Below are 20,055 nucleotides of genomic sequence, written 5' to 3'. Positions count from 1 at the left end.
AGCTAGAAGAAAGCAGTTATTGACTTCAAAGAGAATGAATGACTCTGAAGCCTTGTATTGAGCAATGTGGAATGGAGAGAGGTACGTTCATTTGGGAAATGCTGCTGTGAGTGTTTGATGCACTGGTGGCAAATGTGAAACTCTGAGACCTCTTGTTTTTTTCTCTTCTTCTTCTTGGTACACTCCTCATAAAACTTACCTTCCTTGTGCCCTTCTCCTTGCCTCTACAATACAGTTTCTGTTTTACAATCTGCAGGCCTTCTCATCTCCTGCATGGATGGAAGGCAAAAGCTAAGCTCAACACTCTTGCTTGTCTACTGGACTGGTTCAAACAGGCACCCAATAGTGAGGGACATTCCCGAGGTAAATGCAGATGATGCACCTCATTTTACAATACAGTATCATTTTTCTTTTAGAAATCATTTTTAGAACTGGTTGGGTTCACTCCTCCATAATTTATTTTTTCAAACCTAGAAAACAGAACATTTAGATATCAGATAAATTGGATCTCTGGGGCAGGAGGACTGTTTGCAATGCATTTCACTGTACTGAATCATAATTATTTATTTGTTTCTTTCCTTCTACAGCAGACTGATAACAATGATGTGCTGTTCATCACCTAATGAATATTGGCCTTGTGTAGTGTTTGTCATTGTCACATCTTTCTCCAAACCCCCTTTCCCATTCATCAATCAAACCTCTAACCCTCTTCGCCCGGGTGGTGTGACTTACCATAAATGGATCACACACTTGGTTGGACGGATGTGGTGAAAGCAACACCACCTCACTGCAGGATCTTCTTTTTCCTACGCAATAGCCCACATTGGACCCATTTACCCACCCACGCATAAAACCAATTCATATTTTAGATATAAAAGAACATCGGTCATCAGCATCATCAGTCAGGCCTTCTGTTGTGTAAACGCTTAGGTGGTCATTACAACCCTGGCGGACGGTGTTAAAGCAGTGGCCTATACAGTCTGATATAGTCATGTCCCACTTTTAATGTTACTGACATCTTGACAGCCTATGTGCTGAACAATGTATAAGATCTCTTCTGCAACCCAACACTTGTATTTATGTATTGGTGTGTAATTGTTGTAATCCTGAGCTGGATAATGTGTACACGCAACATATCCCTTTAGTAGCTTGTAACTTCATTATATGGTTCTCATGGTCTTACATATCTACGTAGCTAAATGTGAAATTAAAGACAATGAGTTTGTGTTGGGTGTATTTATTTTAGAGCTCATGCAGAAAAATAAAATTGGGACACAAAGAAAAAAAATGTGAAGTGAAGGGGACAGTCATGGTGGATGAAATCATTGGAGTATATGCTACAACACTGGAAGTCCAAAGTCCAGTGTACTCCTCCCATTGGAAATGGAAAGTGGTTCAGGATCAGTCCACAGAGAGAATGTGTGGTCCACAAAGGGGACATTAAGGTAGAGGTCACTTGTTGGCAGTGGTGGGTGTCTTGCCATCCACACCTCCCGGATTCTTTGCTGGACGTCCCTGCTTTCGGGGAGATCAGCAGAGGCAGGGGTATCTGAGGGTGGTTTTACCTATGGCAGGGCCTCCCTTACTGTAGCTGCTGCAGATGTACTTGTAGTTGACACACAGGAAGGGGTAGATGGTGGGGTAAAAGCCCTGCTCACAGCGGTGTTGATTTCCTTCTGCACCCCTGTTAGGGTGTCCATGTTGTCATTATGTGCATCCATGTTTTCACTTGTGACCCTCTGAGGCTGCTCATTTCCTGGAGTTCAGTCATTACCTGGCCCATCATACCTTAGGACTCCTGATAGACCCCCAAGACGTGGCTAATAATGTCCTGGCCAACAGCAGCCCAGGTGGCCTCACTCCACTGGCCCACAGCATCTCCCGCACGCACCCTACCCCCACAAGCCTATGCCCTTGGCACAGAGGTCCATCTCCAACTGGGTGCTGGACCCTTAATATCAGGAGAGTTGAGTTGCACCTCAGTATCCAGGACTGGGGGGGTCACAAGATGCTCAAAATTGTGCTAGGTCCACAGGTTGGGGAGGTGCATCATTGCCTGTGGTGTTGATGCAACAGGGCTGGGAGATGACATTGTGGACACAGTGAGACTCACTGCTGCCATCTGACACGGTTTCCCGGATAGACCAGGACCATCCTCCACTTCCACAAGTCCAGGAGTGTTGTCATCACTGAGGGCTTCATCCAGGGGGGTAGTGGGAGTCTGTTCGGTGGGATCGGTGTCCCCAGTGGTAGCACGACCTGTTGTTGAAGGAAGCACATTGTTACTGGTTGAAGTGTGACATCTACCACCAAAGGTTTTGTGTTACATTAAGCAGAGACATTGGGCATTCTTAAGTTGCAGGTTAGTCTATTGTGCCATGTTACCATGGTATTAGAGTATTTGACATGAAAGGTGTGAAGATTGCCTTGAACGATTATACTCAGGCAGCTCATGAGATGTGCATATCAGTTGCACTTTGGATGATGAAATGAAAATTACCTCTTACCAACAGCGAAGCCAACAAATTGAAGAGGCAACACACGCCTTTGACCATTCGGAGGCCTGGTTGAATGACATACAGGCAAACAGAGAACTTTGTTTTATATATAACTGCAGTGATCATGCATGCAGTGCTAATGTCAATGTGTCTTCTGCCGTTACCAATCTGGTGGTGCAGCTTAAGACTTTAGGAATACTTGGTGTACACACTTGGTAAGGTGTCATTCCTGGCCTCAATAGTTTAATCTTGGGATAGCAGGTAAAGATAGAGCTAGGTAGGCAGACACAACTCTGAGTTGAGCATGATCTACATGTTGTTCACTCACAGGTGAGTAAACTTCAATTGAGAGTTAAGAAACAGGTGGATTTGGGCAAGTGAACACTGGGCTGGTGGTTGGAATTACAGACACAGGCCTCCTAGGAGTTGCAGCCAGGTAACTTCCTTTACTTCAAACACTGGACCAATGGTGTCCTCCCAGGTGAGTATACTTCAATTGAGAGTTAACAAACAGGGGTATATGGGCAAGTGAACACTGGGATGGTGGTTGGAGTTACTGAAACAGGGCCTCTTTTAAGTTGCAGTCAGGTCACTCCTTCTACTTCACACACTTGACACATTTTCGGTATTACATATCTGTAGGCAGATTGCTTTAGGTTGTAGCATACATTTATGTGCTGAGACATACTATGAGTCCTGGGATGAATTTATGATATTGAAAAACTTAAAAGTATAATTTCGATTTATGCCTTGTGATGGGCCTTGTTAGCTGTGATGTTAGGACCAGCAATACACATTGACAGTGTTAAATCAAAGATATTCTGTGTATTGAATGTTGTTGAAGTACATGAACAACACATTGGCAAGAACTGACCTGTGAGCATGCAGGACATTTCAGTTTTGCAACAGTTTTTGTGTTTTAACTCAGCAGACCCCACTTCCCCAGGTATTCCTATCAAGCCCTCGGGAGGCAGGATAGCCAAGACCTTCTTCTCCCAGTGAAAAAGTTTTATTGGGGAACTGGGAGGGTCACCACCACCAGACTTAGGGGGTCATTCTGACCCTGGCGGTCATTGACCGCCAGGGTCAACGACCACGAGAGCACTGCCAACAGGCTGGCGGTGCTCTCAAGGGCATTCTGACCGCGGCGGTTTGGCCGCGGTCAGAAAGGGAAAACCGGCGGTCTCCCGCCGGTTTTCCGCTGCCATCAGGAATCCTGCGCCGCCATGGGGATTCCGACTCCCCATACCGCCATCCTGTTCCTGGCGGTTCGCCCGCCAGGAACAGGATGGCGGTATGGGGTGTCGTGGGGCCCCTGGGGGCCCCTGCAGTGCCCATGCCAATGGCATGGGCACTGCAGGGGCCCACGTAAGAGGGCCCCACAAAGAATTTCAGTGTCTGCTTAGCAGACACTGAAATTCGCGACGGGTGCAACTGCACCCGTTGCACCTTCCCACTCCGCCGGCTCCATTCGGAGCCGGCTTCCTCGTGGGAAGGGGTTTCCCGCTGGGCTGGCGGGCGGCCTTCTGGCGGTCGCCCGCCAGCCCAGCGGGAAACACAGAATCACTGCGGCGGTCTTCAGACCGCGGAGCGGTGTTCTGTCGGGGGAACTCTGGCGGGCGGCCTCCGCCGCCCGCCAGAGTTAGAATGACCCCCTTAGTGCCCTCCAGCTGCTTCCTGGAGACCAGAAATCGCCCCTCAGGTCAATCCATCTCTTCCTCATGTCCTCCTCTGGTCACAGGGTGGTGCCTACAGCATTCACTCCATTGACTATCCTTTGCACTGAGAGGAGTATTCTGGACTTGGGCTCCAAACAGTTGTGGCTCTACTCTTATGATTTCATCCACCGTGACTCTCAACTCATTTTCAGAAAAACTGGTATTTTAGGGACATGACATGGTGGACACTAAAGGGGGTGAAAGGGATTTAATTACCAGAGGATGTGAAATAGGGATTGAATGGACAAAAGTGTGTGCAAGGTATTAAAGGGATGGTGAAAAAAGGGGTGTCTAATCTATGGGAAATTAAAAAAACGGTGGTCAGTGTTCTTTGTCTTGCAGTACAGATGCAAAGGATTGTGGTTTGGGAAGGGGTGTATTTTATAATGTGATTTGTGGGTGTGTGCACTGGGCCAACATGTGTCAGATGTGTTGTTTTTGAACTCATCCAATAGGCACTTGTCTTTCGCATCGGTTGGCCAGAGTTAGCTTGCCACCAAAAGGGAACTGCCACAGCGAATGTTTGTTTGTAATAGGCTCGGGGGTCGGACGCAATGCTGATGATGCTGGTGGTGGGACTATCTAGATAGCATGCCACCTCTCCGCTTGCAGTCTGCATTCTCACTTGGCATCAACAGTCCTGCCTGTATACATTGTAATATGGCAGGCTAGGTATCACTTGCACTTCAATTTTTTTAGGACCCTCAAAATGACAGTCTGGCCATCCGACCGTCAAACTTGTAATCAGGCCCTTCGTTTTTGTGAAATATTTCAAATAAGTCCAAAAACTATTGTAAAAGGATGTTGTTTGTTTGCTTGGGCATGCACCAGTATTTCTTTGTAATGTAATTTTTAAATTTGAAAGTGGTCGGTGGCCTGGAGTTTAAATATGAGCCTAGCTATTATTTATTTTGCATTTCAGGGATTTTTCAACTTTTGTAAAGGAAAATCTCAGAACCGTTTTTAGATGTTTTCAGCATTTGCAATATTATTTTACTATGTGGCCTAGATTTCCAAAGGGCCATCTAGCCAGTAGGCCCAGTACTAGTAGTCATAGATGCATGAAATAAATGCTTGAGTGGTAAATGTTTTTAACTTCATTTAGGGCAAGGATGGCATGGATTAAATTAAAAATGTTGGCTATTGTTTGCATTTCATTTGTTGATATTGCAAAAACAAAAAAATATGTTGTGGGGTAATATTTGATGGCATAGAAGGATGGCCAGTGTGTGTGAGTCTGTGTGTGTGTCTGTGTGTCATTGTCCTTTATTTGGCTTTGTCCTCCATGCTGTGTGGCCAGGGGCCGTTTTGTGTCGCCTATGTCCATAAGCTTGTAGGTGATCTTAGTTCTCCATGCCTCCTTGTTCACAGTTGTTGTTTGACAATGTAGCTGGCTGCAACTTTGTACATCCAGCCAGTGTGTCTTTGTTATAGGCTCGTATGGGAATTTTGTTCTCCTTGCTCCTTGTTGTTGTTGTTTGGCCACATGGCTGGCAGCCATTTAGTGCATGCAGCCAGTGTGCCTTTGCAATAGGCTTCCATGTGTTCTTTGTTCCCCATGCCTACTTTCTCCTTCTTGTTGTTGTTTGACCATGTGTCTGGAAGCCATTTGTGCTTCCAGACAGTGTATATTTGCCAAAGGCTTGCATGTGTTCTTGGTTCTCCCTGCCCCTTGTTGTTATTGTTGTTTGACCATGTGGCTGGAGGCTATTTTGTGCATCCAGCCATTGTGCCTTTGCCATAGGGTTGCATGTGTCAATTGTTCCTCACTCCTCCTTGTTCCTTGTTGTTGTTTGACCATGTAGCTCATGGCCATTTTGTGCATCCAGGCAATGTGTCTTCCCCATGGGCTTGCATGGATTCCTGTGATACCAGTATAATGCTGATATGCTTGGGCATCATTGTAGTAAATGTATATTAAAGAAATATGATTCTGATGAACATTGCTTACATTATTTCCAACCTTTTTTTGTATTTTTATTTTGAGCCTCCTTTGTCCTTTCCTCACAATAGTTTTTATTTCTTGACTTCCCATACAAACATCGGCAATTATTGATCATTTGTTTAATTTAACTTTATAGTATAAGTCCTTATTTTAACTTTTTATTTTAACTTTTATTTTTTTATATGAATGTAATTTCTTGTTTTTAATTTTAATTTAATTTTTTTATTGTTTTTATTTTATCAATGTATTTAATTCTGCATTTTGTCTTGATCTATCTATCCCTCCATCCGTCAGTTTCTCCATCCATCCATCCATCAGGCACACACATCAGTGCTACGGCATTTGGTTTCTTTATGTGTGTAATAGTTCCTTTTCTGCTGGACTCCTAGGCTGCAGTGCACTTCTAGACACATCGGCAGCATGATTATTTTTTAATGATAATTCTATTTCCCCTGGACCAACTTGCCACCATAGATTTTTTTAAAGGATTATTTCATTTACCTATACACCTTTCTCTGACTACCACAGTTGTCTCCTTTAAAACAGATGGAGATAAAGCAAAGAGCTATATCTGCAGGCTGTGTTGCCTGATTTTAAATTAAATTTTATAGTGTGGTGGTGTGGTTTCACTTCACAATGTTTGATTAAATTGGCATTTATGACATAAGTAACGAACCACACTAATTTTGCATTTGTCGGTATTATTTCAACCTGCAACAATGCCATGTTTCACTAACTACATGTTATTCTTGCTTGGTTGCTGCTTGGTGCACAAGAGAAGAGACGTCACATCACCTGCAGTATTGCCAAAGGAAAGACCTTTACAGTTAGTTCAGACCTCCAATCTTTTCTGCTTGTGCAGCCTAGTCCCACTGCCAACTGAGAGCCTTAGGATGGCCTCAAAGAAAGTTACTCCCAAGAAAGTGGTCAGTGAGAAGAAGCAGCTTTCTACCAGTGGTGTGCCGACAGGAACCTTTTTCAGGAGACAACTGCCAGACACACCGGCCTCTGGGGAGGAACCTGGAAGCAGCACTCCCGCATCAACAGCACCACCCCGACCTAAGCCCAAGACCCGAGCTGTAAGTGAGACAGCCACTACAATCATGGTGACGTGGATGAGCAGTGACATTGAATTGGATTTTCCAGGGGAGGCAAAGAAAAAGAAAAGCTTCAGAAAGCCTTAGAGTCATGGAAGAGGATGATAATGAGGAGGATGATGATGAGCGATTGAGTCATTGTGAAAGCTGCCACAGAGGAGTCTGACATCACTATCCAACCTGCTCCGAGGGATGTGGCACAGGCAGCACCACCAGCTCCCATATTTGTAGGGTCCCCAGCTAAGACCTTCACCAATCTCTACCTCAGTAGAAGTATGCACTGCAGAGAGGCAATCGACACACCCACCTACCTCCAGTTCTTCTTCCGGCATTGGCAGTGGTTCAGTAAGAAAGTACTTCTCCCCAGTTTGGGACTTTTTAAGATTAGCAAACAGGAGGTGAACATTCATGTATGCTCCATTTGCCATTGGAGGTAAGCCTGGTTCACATTACGACACAGGAGGCCAGACGATCCATATGAAAAAACATCATGCAATCTGGTGGGAGGAGCTGGGAAACATCAGCTACAACTGATCAAGTCATAGTAGAAGGTGAGGAAGAAGAGAGTGACATCCTCATGCATAGCAGCCCTGTCCCCAGCAGTGCACCAGAATCGCCCGTCGCAGTAACCTCACAATGGCACAGGAAGACTCAGAGTAAGATGGAGACACCGCGGCATACGGTGACTGCACCATGACGCACATTGTTTTGATCACCACCTACTTCTCTAAAGTCACCTGCATCAGTGCCCACAGAAAAGAAGGAAATCCAGACCACTATAATGGGGAGGTTTAGACAGGAAGGACCCTATAACCACAACCACCTAATGGCATGTTTGTACAATGGAAAGGTGGCAAAAATTTTAGTGCTGGACCTCCTCCCTTTTTCTTTTGTGGAAAGAGTGGGATTGTTAGAATTTGTGGCAGCCATCTGCCCAAAATGGATGGTTCCAAGTGTAGTGCTTTCCTCTTATTTAGTTTCTAAGCACTAACATAACACAACAGAAATGCACTTCTGAGGTCAAAGAAGACTTTTATTGTTGTTAATTCTTCCCCAACCACAATATTTATGAATGACGAATTAGTAGCTTTCAAGTCCGCGTTAATCAAACAAAATATATCAGTTTGCAATATACACAGCAGGTTATATTTATAAGATATTGAATGCAAAGCAAAACAAATACTTCACCGTGTGGGAACTATCTACAGCTTCATCTTTCTAAGGTCTGCAAGCTGATGACCCCTGTCAGCCGCGAGAAAGAGAGATTCATCTACCCACACGGGATTGCTGGCAGCCTGCGCCAAGCTCCAGCACGAGGTCCGGCAGATTCGAATCTGACCCTCTGCAGCCTGTTACATTCGTTACAAAGGTGTGCCCCCTCCTCTCAGACCTGGGAAACTGAGCAAGCCTTTTGGAGACTGGCCAGGTCTCCAAGACTACTCCTGTTCCCAAGCTCAGGCGAAGAAAAAACAACACCCATGTACTCTCTCTTATCATGTCTAGTCTACTGTGAGAAAAACATCTTGGTTCATCTTGTGCAAAAACTCAGCTTGGAAAAATACAGCTTGGATTCTCAACTGCAATGTCTAACTCCACGTTAAAGGCAATGGGCAGCTAACCTAAATATCAAATGCAGGCCCATATTTATACTTTTTGACGCTAAACTGCGCTAACGCAGTTTAGCGTCAAAAAATTTAGCGCCGTCTAACGCCATTCTGAAGCGCCATGCGGGCGCCGTATTTATGGAATGGCGTTAGCCGGCGCAAGCAGACCGGCGCTGCCTGGTTTGCGTGGAAAAAAACCACGTACACCAGACAGCGCCGGCGTAGGGGGAAAATGGCGTATGGGCGTCTTAAAATGGGGCAAGTCAGGTTACGTCGAAAAAATCGTCGTAACCCGACTTGCGCCATTTTTTTTCGACGCCCATCCCCCATCAACATGACTCCTATCATTGTAAAGATAGGAGTCATGCCCCCTTGCCCAATGGCCATGCCCAGGGGACTTCTGTCCCCTGGGCATGGTCATTGGGCATAGTGGCATGTAGGGGGGCACAAATCAGGCCCCCCTATGCCACAAAAAATAAAAAAATAAATACTTACCTGAACTTACCTTAATGTCCATGGGATGGGTCCCTCCGTCCTTGGGTGTCCTCCTGGGGTGGGCAAGGGTGGCAGGGGGGGTCCCTGGGGGCAGGGGAGGGCACTCTGGGCTCATTTTGAGCCCACTTGTCCCTTAACGCCATCCCTGACCCAGGCGTTAAAAAGCGGCGCAAATGCGCCGTTTTTGGCCACGCCCACTCCCGGGCGTCTCTTTTGCCCGGGAGTATAAATACCACGTAAAGGCCCGGGAGTCATTTTTTAAGACGGGAACGCCTCCCTTGCATATCATTAACGCAAGGAAGGGGTTCACTCTAAAAAATGACGCACACTCCGGGCACTTTGGCGCCCGAAGCGTCTAACGCCAGAGTATAAATATGGCGTTAGTTGGCGATAGTTCTGCGTCGAATTTGCATCTAAAAAAACGACGCAAATTCGGCGCAACCAGAGTATAAATATGGCCCGCAATGTCTAGTGTCATGTCAAAGCCAATAAGCATCTAAGCTGAATACAAAATGCAATGTCTTATATCATGTCAAAGCCCATAGGCAGCTGAGCTGAATACAAAATGCAATGTATAATATCATGTCAAAGCCAATAGGCAGCCAAGCTGAATACAAAATGCAATGTCTAATATCATGTCAAAGCCAATAGGCAGTTAAGCTGAATACAAAATGCAATATATAATATCATGTCAAAGTCAATAGGCAGCGGAGCTGAATACAAAGTGTAATATATGATATCATGTCAAAGCCAATAGGCAGCGGAGCTGAATACAAAATGTAATATATGATATCATGTCAAAGCCAATAGGCAGAATATCTAATAGCATGTCAAAGTCAATAGGCAGCTAAACTGAATACATCATGTCAAAGTCAATAGGCATGCAATGTCAAAGCCAATAGGCGGCTAGACTGGATACAGCATGTCAAAGCCAATAGGCAGAATACAGAATGTAATGGCTAATGCAATGTCAAAGCCCATAGGCGGCTCAACTGAATACAGAAAGTAATGGCTAATGCCATGTCAAAGCCAATAGGCAGAATACAGAATGTAATGACTAATGCAATGTCAAAGCCCATAGGCGGCTAAACTGAATACAGAAAGTAATGGCTAATGCAATGTCAAAGCCCATAGGCGGCTAAACTGAACAAAACATACCATGTGCTACTGGTGAACATTGAGCAACTAATATGCGCAGTGGTGAAACACAAAGTCATTGGTCAAAACAAAACTTTATCAAATGGCAGTACATTCGGCCCTTTGACCAATGAATTTTTGTTTCACATATCTCTTGTTTCAAACAAAAACAAAAAAACATCAGATCAAAGCAATCCCTGTAAAGCAATAGAAGTGGATTAACACATTGATTTCATAACCTTTCACATCAGATACATCTACATAGAAAAGACTGAGCAATTTTTTTTTTTTCTCTGAATGAGTCTCTAATTCAACAGTGTTAGCAATTTGATGTGGCATGAGTTCTACTCATGTAAAGATGCACGGTCCACCTGAACGGTTTGCTGGAAGGTAAGCAAAAGTCAGAGTTCCATACGAGAAGGGAAAAAAAAAAAAAAAAAAAAAAAACACAGCTTAGTTCCAGTGGAAGAATGCAATCAAACAAGTTGAACTTGAACTGAAGGCGCAGTTTGCGCAAAATGGATCCATGGTGCTGGCACTTTACTCAGCCAGGTTCAGGTTGGGGATTCGGTCCCTTCCCCGACCCCACACGCACACACCGGAAGGGGGACCAGACACAGCACACTCAGGGACAGTGGCGAAACGTGGTAGGATCTGCAAAAGAAACAAGTATGACTTTTCTTGCAAATAACATTTTTCATTTAAACTGCACCCTTCCTCTTTCTTTCCCTGTTTTATAATCAGCAGGACGTTTTTGAGGCCCTTTGTTATATTTTCTGCAGGTTCTGGAGGATCACTTGGGGCTTCAGTCCACACATCAGCACTGAGGTTTTTATCTGCTGCGCCACAGCTTCCCTTTTCTTGCACTGTCAGAAGGGCTGGGGCAGACTCATTCTTTACCAAACCTCCATTCACTGCACTTTTGTCAATTTGGGCCATTCTGTCTCCAATTTGTATGAATGAATCAGATTCTTTTCTAGGTATCAGCATAATTTCGATTTTTCCTTGGTAATTCGCAGCAATCACTCTCCCTATAACCTGATCAATTTGCCATTTCTGTCCTGGTAACTTTCCTCTCCCCAACTGCTCTGTGACTGCTTGCATGACAGATTGCTTTTGTGCGTGCTGCACAGTTTTTATCAAATCTAGGGGAATGTGCATCTCTCTCATCTCTGCCCACCTGTAAGTGGCTTTTTCTCTCAGCTGTTCACATTTCTGGGGCACCCACTTAGCCATCCCCACTAAGGCAGAATTCTGGGTGAACACTTCTCTCTCTGAATTTTTCTCATTAACATCTGCAAGGTAATTGAACCAGTTAGGTGCTAAAACATTAGCAATAAACCAAAAATCAGCGTAAAAATGACACATCTAACGTAGCTCTTGCTTTAAAATCTGACACACATTATACAACGCTGTTCCTTCTACTGTGCCAGAAAGCAACATTTCAGTCAATGAATCATTAGTAAAACAAACATGCTTTTTATCTTCAGTGGACACGAATTCAAATGGTGCACACAATTTCATTGGTAACTCTTTTATCTGTGGTACTCTAGCCCTGTCTTGCAAGTACCAGATCCATTGTATGATTCTAGCTAGGGGCACTATTTTCTTTCCTTGTTCTTGAGTTACATGTACATAAGTATTTCCTTCTTGCACTGCGCAGAAACCTAAAGTCTGCATTATTTCATTTGCCAAATCACAAGCGTGCAGCTGCATATAATTTTTCACAGTGACCATATACAAAAGTGTTAGGATTTCTCTCAAATGAGGGCTATTCTTTTTCCAAAAATCAAACAAGCTAATGAAAGTCGGCTCTTTCTCTAAAATCTTTGGTTTTACTTGTGCATTTTGCAACGGTAACTCGTAAATCACATTCTGGTCTCTCTCGTCCATCTTATCAGTTAAGGAATGCATTTTGGCTGCCAAAAACCCTGGCTCACACGAAAACTCAGTGCAGCTCGGAGCTGTCTTAACCCCCTCATTACTGGAATGGGACAAGAAAGATTCTTCAAAAACAGCCCTTTTATAACTTTCAGTCGGGCTAATTTGCTCACGTAAATTCCTATTTTCATGTTCCAACTGCCTACATTTCTCCTGCATTTCTCTGTAAGCAGATAAAGGTATCCAAACCTTTCTGTCATCATTACTTCCAAAAGACACGTTTTCTACATATGTACAACAGGAATTATTTCTCAAAACATTATCAGGCATTTTAGCTACACATGCATTTTCTTCTGTAATTCCCCAAACAGAAAACAATTCACAGTTTTTCTTAGCACCATCAGGCAGTTTATCAACACATGTATTCTCAGACATGGTCTGCCGTGCTACTGTGATTCTCCAAAAAAAAACAATTTCTGTAATTCTCCAAACAACAAAAACAATTACACTTTTAAAGTGTGCACTTAGAAATCTACCAACTCGTCAACACCCTCTTAATCACCTCTTAATGACCGACCCCACTCCTGGTACCAATTGTAGTGCTTTCCTCTTATTTAGTTTCTAAGCACTAACATAACACAACAGAAATGCACTTCTGAGGTCAAAGAAGACTTTTATTTTTGTTAATTCTTCCCCAACCACAATATTTATGAATGACGAATTAGTAGCTTTCAAGTCCGCGTTAATCAAACAAAATATATCAGTTTGCAATATACACAGCAGGTTATATTTATAAGATATTGAATGCAAAGCAAAACAAATACTTCACCGTGTGGGAACTATCTACAGCTTCATCTTTCTAAGGTCTGCAAGCTGATGACCCCTGTCAGCCGCGAGAAAGAGAGATTCATCTACCCACACGGGATTGCTGGCAGCCTGCGCCAAGCTCCAGCACGAGGTCCGGCAGATTCGAATCTGACCCTCTGCAGCCTGTTACATTCGTTACAAAGGTGTGCCCTCTCCTCTCAGACCTGGGAAACTGAGCAAGCCTTTTGGAGACTGGCCAGGTCTCCAAGACTACTCCTGTTCCCAAGCTCAGGCGAAGAAAAAACAACACCCATGTACTCTCTCTTATCATGTCTAGTCTACTGTGAGAAAAACATCTTGGTTCATCTTGTGCAAAAACACAGCTTGGAAAAATACAGCTTGGATTCTCAACTGCAATGTCTAACTCCACGTTAAAGGCAATGGGCAGCTAACCTAAATATCAAATGCAATGTCTAGTGTCATGTCAAAGCCAATAAGCATCTAAGCTGAATACAAAATGCAATGTCTTATATCATGTCAAAGCCCATAGGCAGCTGAGCTGAATACAAAATGCAATGTATAATATCATGTCAAAGCCAATAGGCAGCCAAGCTGAATACAAAATGCAATGTCTAATATCATGTCAAAGCCAATAGGCAGTTAAGCTGAATACAAAATGCAATATATAATATCATGTCAAAGTCAATAGGCAGCGGAGCTGAATACAAAGTGTAATATATGATATCATGTCAAAGCCAATAGGCAGCGGAGCTGAATACAAAATGTAATATATGATATCATGTCAAAGCCAATAGGCAGAATATCTAATAGCATGTCAAAGTCAATAGGCAGCTAAACTGAATACATCATGTCAAAGTCAATAGGCATGCAATGTCAAAGCCAATAGGCGGCTAGACTGGATACAGCATGTCAAAGCCAATAGGCAGAATACAGAATGTAATGGCTAATGCAATGTCAAAGCCCATAGGCGGCTAAACTGAATACAGAAAGTAATGGCTAATGCAATGTCAAAGCCCATAGGCGGCTAAACTGAATACAGAAAGTAATGGCTAATGCCATGTCAAAGCCAATAGGCAGAATACAGAATGTAATGACTAATGAAATGTCAAAGCCCATAGGCGGCTAAACTGAATACAGAAAGTAATGGCTAATGCAATGTCAAAGCCCATAGGCGGCTAAACTGAGCAAAACATACCATGTGCTACTGGTGAACATTGAGCAACTAATATGCGCAGTGGTGAAACACAAAGTCATTGGTCAAAACAAAACTTTATCAAATGGCAGTACACCAAGTCGGACCTATTTTGCCAGAGTTGCCTTTCCAGTGCTGCATCATGATGTGGTGCAATTGGCTGGGCACTAGTTGTCAGGTGAATAATTACATGTACATCACCGCGCACTGGATCTCTTTTGTGGGGGGTAAAGCAAAAGCTGTGGACAGGTCTTGGCCCTGAAGAAAGTTTTAAGAGCCTTCGACAGCATGCAACAGCAGCCATGTTTGCCATGGAAAAATCACGTACAGCTCCAAATATCTTGGGCAAATTTAAAGAAAAGGTGTCTGAATGGCTGCAGCCCAGAGGTCTCTGAACTGGATTTGTTGCCATGGACAACAGTAGAAATATATATTCAAGGCTATGTCAGATGGTGGCTATTTCAGGGTCCTGTATTTGGTGTACTGCATTAACCTGGTTGTTCAAGTGTTTCTCAAGAAAGAAGACATAGAGGGTCATTCTGACCCTGGCGGCCGGTGGCCGCCAGGGCCACCGACCACGGGAGCACCGCCAACAGGCTGGCGGTGCTCCAATGAGCATTCTGACCGCGGCGGTTCAGCCGCGGTCAGAAGCGGAAAGTCAGCGGTCTCCCGCTGACTTTCCGCTGCTCTTTGGAATCCTCCATGGCTGCGGAGCGCGCTCCGCAGCCATGAGGATTCTGACCCCCCCTACCGCCATCCAGTTCATGGCGGGAAAGCCGCCATGAACAGGATGGCGGTAGGGGGGGTCGCGGGGCCCCTGGGGGCCCCTGCCGTTCCCATGCCAATGGCATGGGCACGGCAGGGGCCCCCGTAAGAGGGCCCCGAAAAGTATTTCAGTGTCTGCCTTGCAGACACTGAAATACGTGACGGGTGCCACTGCACCCGTCGCACCTTCCCACTCCGCCGGCTCGATTACGAGCCGGCATCCTCGTGGAAAGGTCGTTTTCCCCTGGGCTGGCGGGCGGTTTTACTGGAACCGCCCGCCAGCCCAGGGGAAAACTCGTAATACCCCCGCGGTCTTTTGACCGCGGCGCGGTAATTTGGAGGGCGGGATCCTGGCGGGCGGCCTCCGCCGCCCGCCAGGGTCATAATGAGGCCCATAGTCAGCAACATACTGACCACCTTCAGATGAATCTGCACTCATTTCAGCCATTCTTTTCAAGCCCAGAAGCAGAATATTCAGCATGTTAAAACAGTAGCAGTTAAAGTCCTGATACAGGAGGTGACAACACATTGGTTCTCAACCTATTATATCTTTTAACGTCTGTTTGAGCAGTAGAGGCAGATCAATGACGATGTCATTCTAAGAGGTGGAGATGCAGTTGGAAAAGCCATGACCATAGATGAAGACAAATGCGGCCTAGTAAAATGCCTGACACAGATGCAGGTTTTCATACGGGAAGTTAGAAGGGAGGACAAAACAAAGGGCCAAGCTATCTCATTTCTGCATCTGCTACAGGAGCGGCTAAACAAGGTGTCTGAAAGGCTCCTACTCAGAGTTGTGAACGAAAACCCAGAAGTGCATGTCTTGGTTGGGAGCCCAAGCTATCGCTTGATTTATAATGCAAGGATGCAAAATGACATTATCTTGTCCACAGAGTACATATGTGCAACTCTACTTGGTTCACACGTCAAAACAATCTTCCTACTTTTATTCCTTTTTCTGAAGGGGACTTTTCATAATACAAGAGATGGATTGTTGAGCAAGCTGGATAACTGGAAGAAGAACGGCTGGAACTTGGAGTCTCACTCTGCAGTTCTGAGGTGCTGCCTTAAACTTCTAGAGGGGGGAGTCTTGCCTCACAGCAGCCAACACCGGCAACAACCGCAACTGAAGAATCTGACCCAACCTTTGCATTGGCTTAGTTTCAAGTGGCAGGTCTTAAGTCAGGTGCAGAGGCAAAGGCAAAAAAGGTTGAACAAGTGGTAGAACCAATGACCATTCAGAGGATGCTCCAGGAGTATTTGGATTAATGAAAAGAGGGATATGTGGATCAAAACCAATTGGTATATTGATATGAGAAGTTGCACCAATGGCCAGAGCACAGCAGGGTGGCAATAAACTATCTGTCTTGTCCTGAAGCCAGTGTGTCTGCTGAACGGGTGTTCAGAGGAGCTGGTACAGTTGTGACAGTGAGAAGGTCCAGTCTCTCACCTCAAAATGTAGAAAGATCAACCATGATCAAAATAATACCACCTGACTACACCGTTCCCAAAACACCCACAGGAGGAGGAAGAGGATGACTGGGCAGAATCAAATGTGTTACCTGACCAACTTCTGAGTGAACCATCTGAGTTTGAGGATTAAATCTACTTCCTGGACTGACTATGCCAGTATACCATAGAACTTTTTAATTGTTTCTAGTTGAATTTCTTTCTTTACAAAAACAAAAAAGTAGCTAGTGAAACATTATGTTTGTGGCAGATTTATGTTTCCCCACCATTTTTAGTCACATATATTGCCAGATTGCAATTGGATCAGTGTGCAGTGAAGAAGCCTCCACAATTCCTTCATGACATTGGAGACAATGTCTGCCTCCCTCGCATGCCTATCCTTTTTTGTAACATGCCTATCTTATTGCAAAACGTATCAGGGCTGCCTCAGAAGATCATTAATTTACAAGAGTGCCAAAACTAAATTCCAATATGTTGCCTGTGTCAAAGATAGAATTGTGTGCCTACTACTTAACCTACCCATGATTGGATTGGAAGAGGTAACTACAACTATTGCAACAATGAGTGAGTGAATGTGAGTGATCATTCATGATTTATGTGGTGGCAGACAGTGAGGGAGGGTGTTCCACTGTAATTTGTAAACTTGATTGAGAAGATTTGCAATGTTTCATGCCTGAATGATGGGTGGTAATTTTTCCTGAAGGTGAATGACCCTTTCACACATGAGATTTTACTTGCAGGGTCCACCCCTTTTTTCTGGTTCATCAGAGACCAGACCAATCACTTCAGTTAACAAACAAAAACCTATACCAAATTCTGTTTCTCTACTTGCACTACACATCTGTCTTGCTCGGGTCCGAACTGAAACAGGGTTACTCTGAGACAGGAGGAAGATGTAAGAACTCAGACCAGAACTACCTCATCAACAGCTAGAAGAAAGCAGTTATCGACTTCAAAGAGAATGAATGACTCTGAAGCCTTGTATTCAGCAATGTGGAATGGAGAGAGGTGCGTTCATTTGGGAAATGCTGCTGTGTGTGTTTGATGCACTGGTGGCAAATGTGAAACTCTGAGACCTCTTGTTTTTTTCTCTTCTTCTTCTTGGTACACTCTTCATAAAACTTACCTTCCTTGTGCCCTTCTCCTTGCCTCTACAATACAGTTTCTGTTTTACAATCTGCAGGCCTTCTCATCTCCTGCATGGATGGAAGGCAAAAGCTAAGCTCAACACTCTTGCTTGTCTACTGGACTGGTTCAAAAAGGGACCCAATAGATAGGGACATTCCCGAGGTAAATGCAGATGATGCACCTCATTTTACAATACAGTATCATTTTTCTTTTAGAAATCATTTTTAGAACTGGTTGGGTTCACTCCTCCATAATTTATTTTTTCAAACCTAGAAAACAGAACATTTAGATATCAGATAAATTGGATCTCTGGGGCAGGAGGACTGTTTGCAATGCATTTCACTGTACTGAATCATAATTATTTATTTGTTTCTTTCCTTCTACAGCAGACTGATAACAATGATGTGCTGTTCATCACCTAATGAATATTGGCCTTCTGTAGTGTTTGTCATTGTCACATCTTTCTTCAAACCCCCTTTCCCATTCATCAATCAAACCTCTAACCCTCTTCCCCCAGGTGGTGTGACTTACCATAAATGGATCACACACTTGGTTGGACGGATGTGGTGAAAGCAACACCACCTCACTGCAGGATCTTCTTTTTCCTACGCAATAGCCCACATTGGACCCATTTACCCACCCACGCATAAAACCAATTCATATTTTAGATATAAAAGAACATCGGTCATCAGCATCATCAGTCAGGCCTTCTGTTGTGTAAACGCTTAGGTGGTCATTACAACCCTGGCGGACGGTGTTAAAGCAGCGGAAATACCGCAAACAGTCCGGAGGACAAAAAAAGGGAATTATGACCCTGGCGGAAACCGCCAACAAAGACAGCCACTTTAACACTTCGCCTGCCACGGCGGTACAGACAAGCAGCGCGGCGGTCACCGCCAACAGACAGGCGGAAGACAATGTACCACCCACACTATTACAACCCGCCAATCCGCCACCTTTTCCGGGGCGGATTCACCGTGGATAAAAACACGGCAGAAACAGCTTTTGCTATGGGAAAACACTCACCTTAACATATACCACGAGGAACGAGGAATCCATGGAGCCGGAACTCCAAATACTCCCTGCCCTTGTGTTTCTGCTCTTCTACGACCAACAGCTACGCAGGCGCCGCAGACAACGGTGAGTACTGCACCTACGACATGGGGAAGGGGAGAGGCAAAAGTTAGGGGGACACACACCAAACACCCCCACCCCAACCCTCGCATATTACAACATACACACCAAGGCATTCACAAAAATCTCAGTAACAACCCACAATCCCCCCGGAAGAATTAATACACAAATGAAAATCGGTCAAACAATGTAATGTGCCAATATACATGTCATACAAAAATATACAGATATATATTTGAAAATCAGTCAGCATTATATACAAGACGAGAAATAGTACAGATATGTACATAACAATGTCCGTGCACCATCAGTCCAAAAATACATGGGCGAGGCCCACTAACGATACCTGACCACAATCGGAGAGAACACTGCCGGGGCATCAGATAGAAATTCTACAGGCACCTCAGGGGGAAGGGGGGGCACCTCAGCCGGATGACTGCAAAGCTAGATCCACGACGGGGCTCCATGCCCATTGATGTATCCTGGGGAGTGCAGAGCCACAGTCTCTCAAGTCTCTACACTGGGTGGTTTGCCCAGTGTGCCATCCTGGGGAGTGCAAAGCCACAGTCTCTCAAGTCTATACAGTGGGTGGTTTGCCCACTGTGCCATCCTGGGGAGTGCAAAGCCACAGTCTCTCAAGTCTATACAGTGGGTGGGTTGCCCACTCTGCCATCCTGGGGAGTGCAAAGCCACGGTCTCTCAAGTTGATGCAGGTCTCTACTGGTACTGGGGGGACTGGTGCCCAGACTGGATGAGTCTCCCCGTGAAAGGTCGTCTCCTGTCACTGTCCCAGCTGCACATGGGATAAGGATGCCTGATGTGGCGGGCCATTCATTCCTACCCGGTGCATTGCCCTGTTCAGCGGTGCACTGCCATGGCGGTCTTTGCCCTGTTCAGCGGTGCTTTGCCATGGCGGTCTGTGCCTTGTTCAGCAGTGCATTGACATGGCGGTCTTTGCCCTGTTCAGCAGTGCTTTGTCATGGCGGTCTGTGCCCTGCTCAGCGGTGCATTGACATGGCGGTCTTTGCCCTGTTCAGCGGTGCTTTGCCATGGTAGTCTTTGCCCTGTTCAGCTGTGCTTTGCCATGGCGGTCCAGGACAGTTCAGCGGTGCTTTGCCATGGCGGTCTGTGCCCTGTTCAGCGGTGCATTGACATGGCGGTCT

Source organism: Pleurodeles waltl, chromosome 6 (assembly GCF_031143425.1).
Source record: "Pleurodeles waltl isolate 20211129_DDA chromosome 6, aPleWal1.hap1.20221129, whole genome shotgun sequence".
NCBI lineage: Eukaryota > Metazoa > Chordata > Amphibia > Caudata > Salamandridae > Pleurodeles > Pleurodeles waltl.
This window is presented reverse-complemented; position numbering follows the sequence as displayed.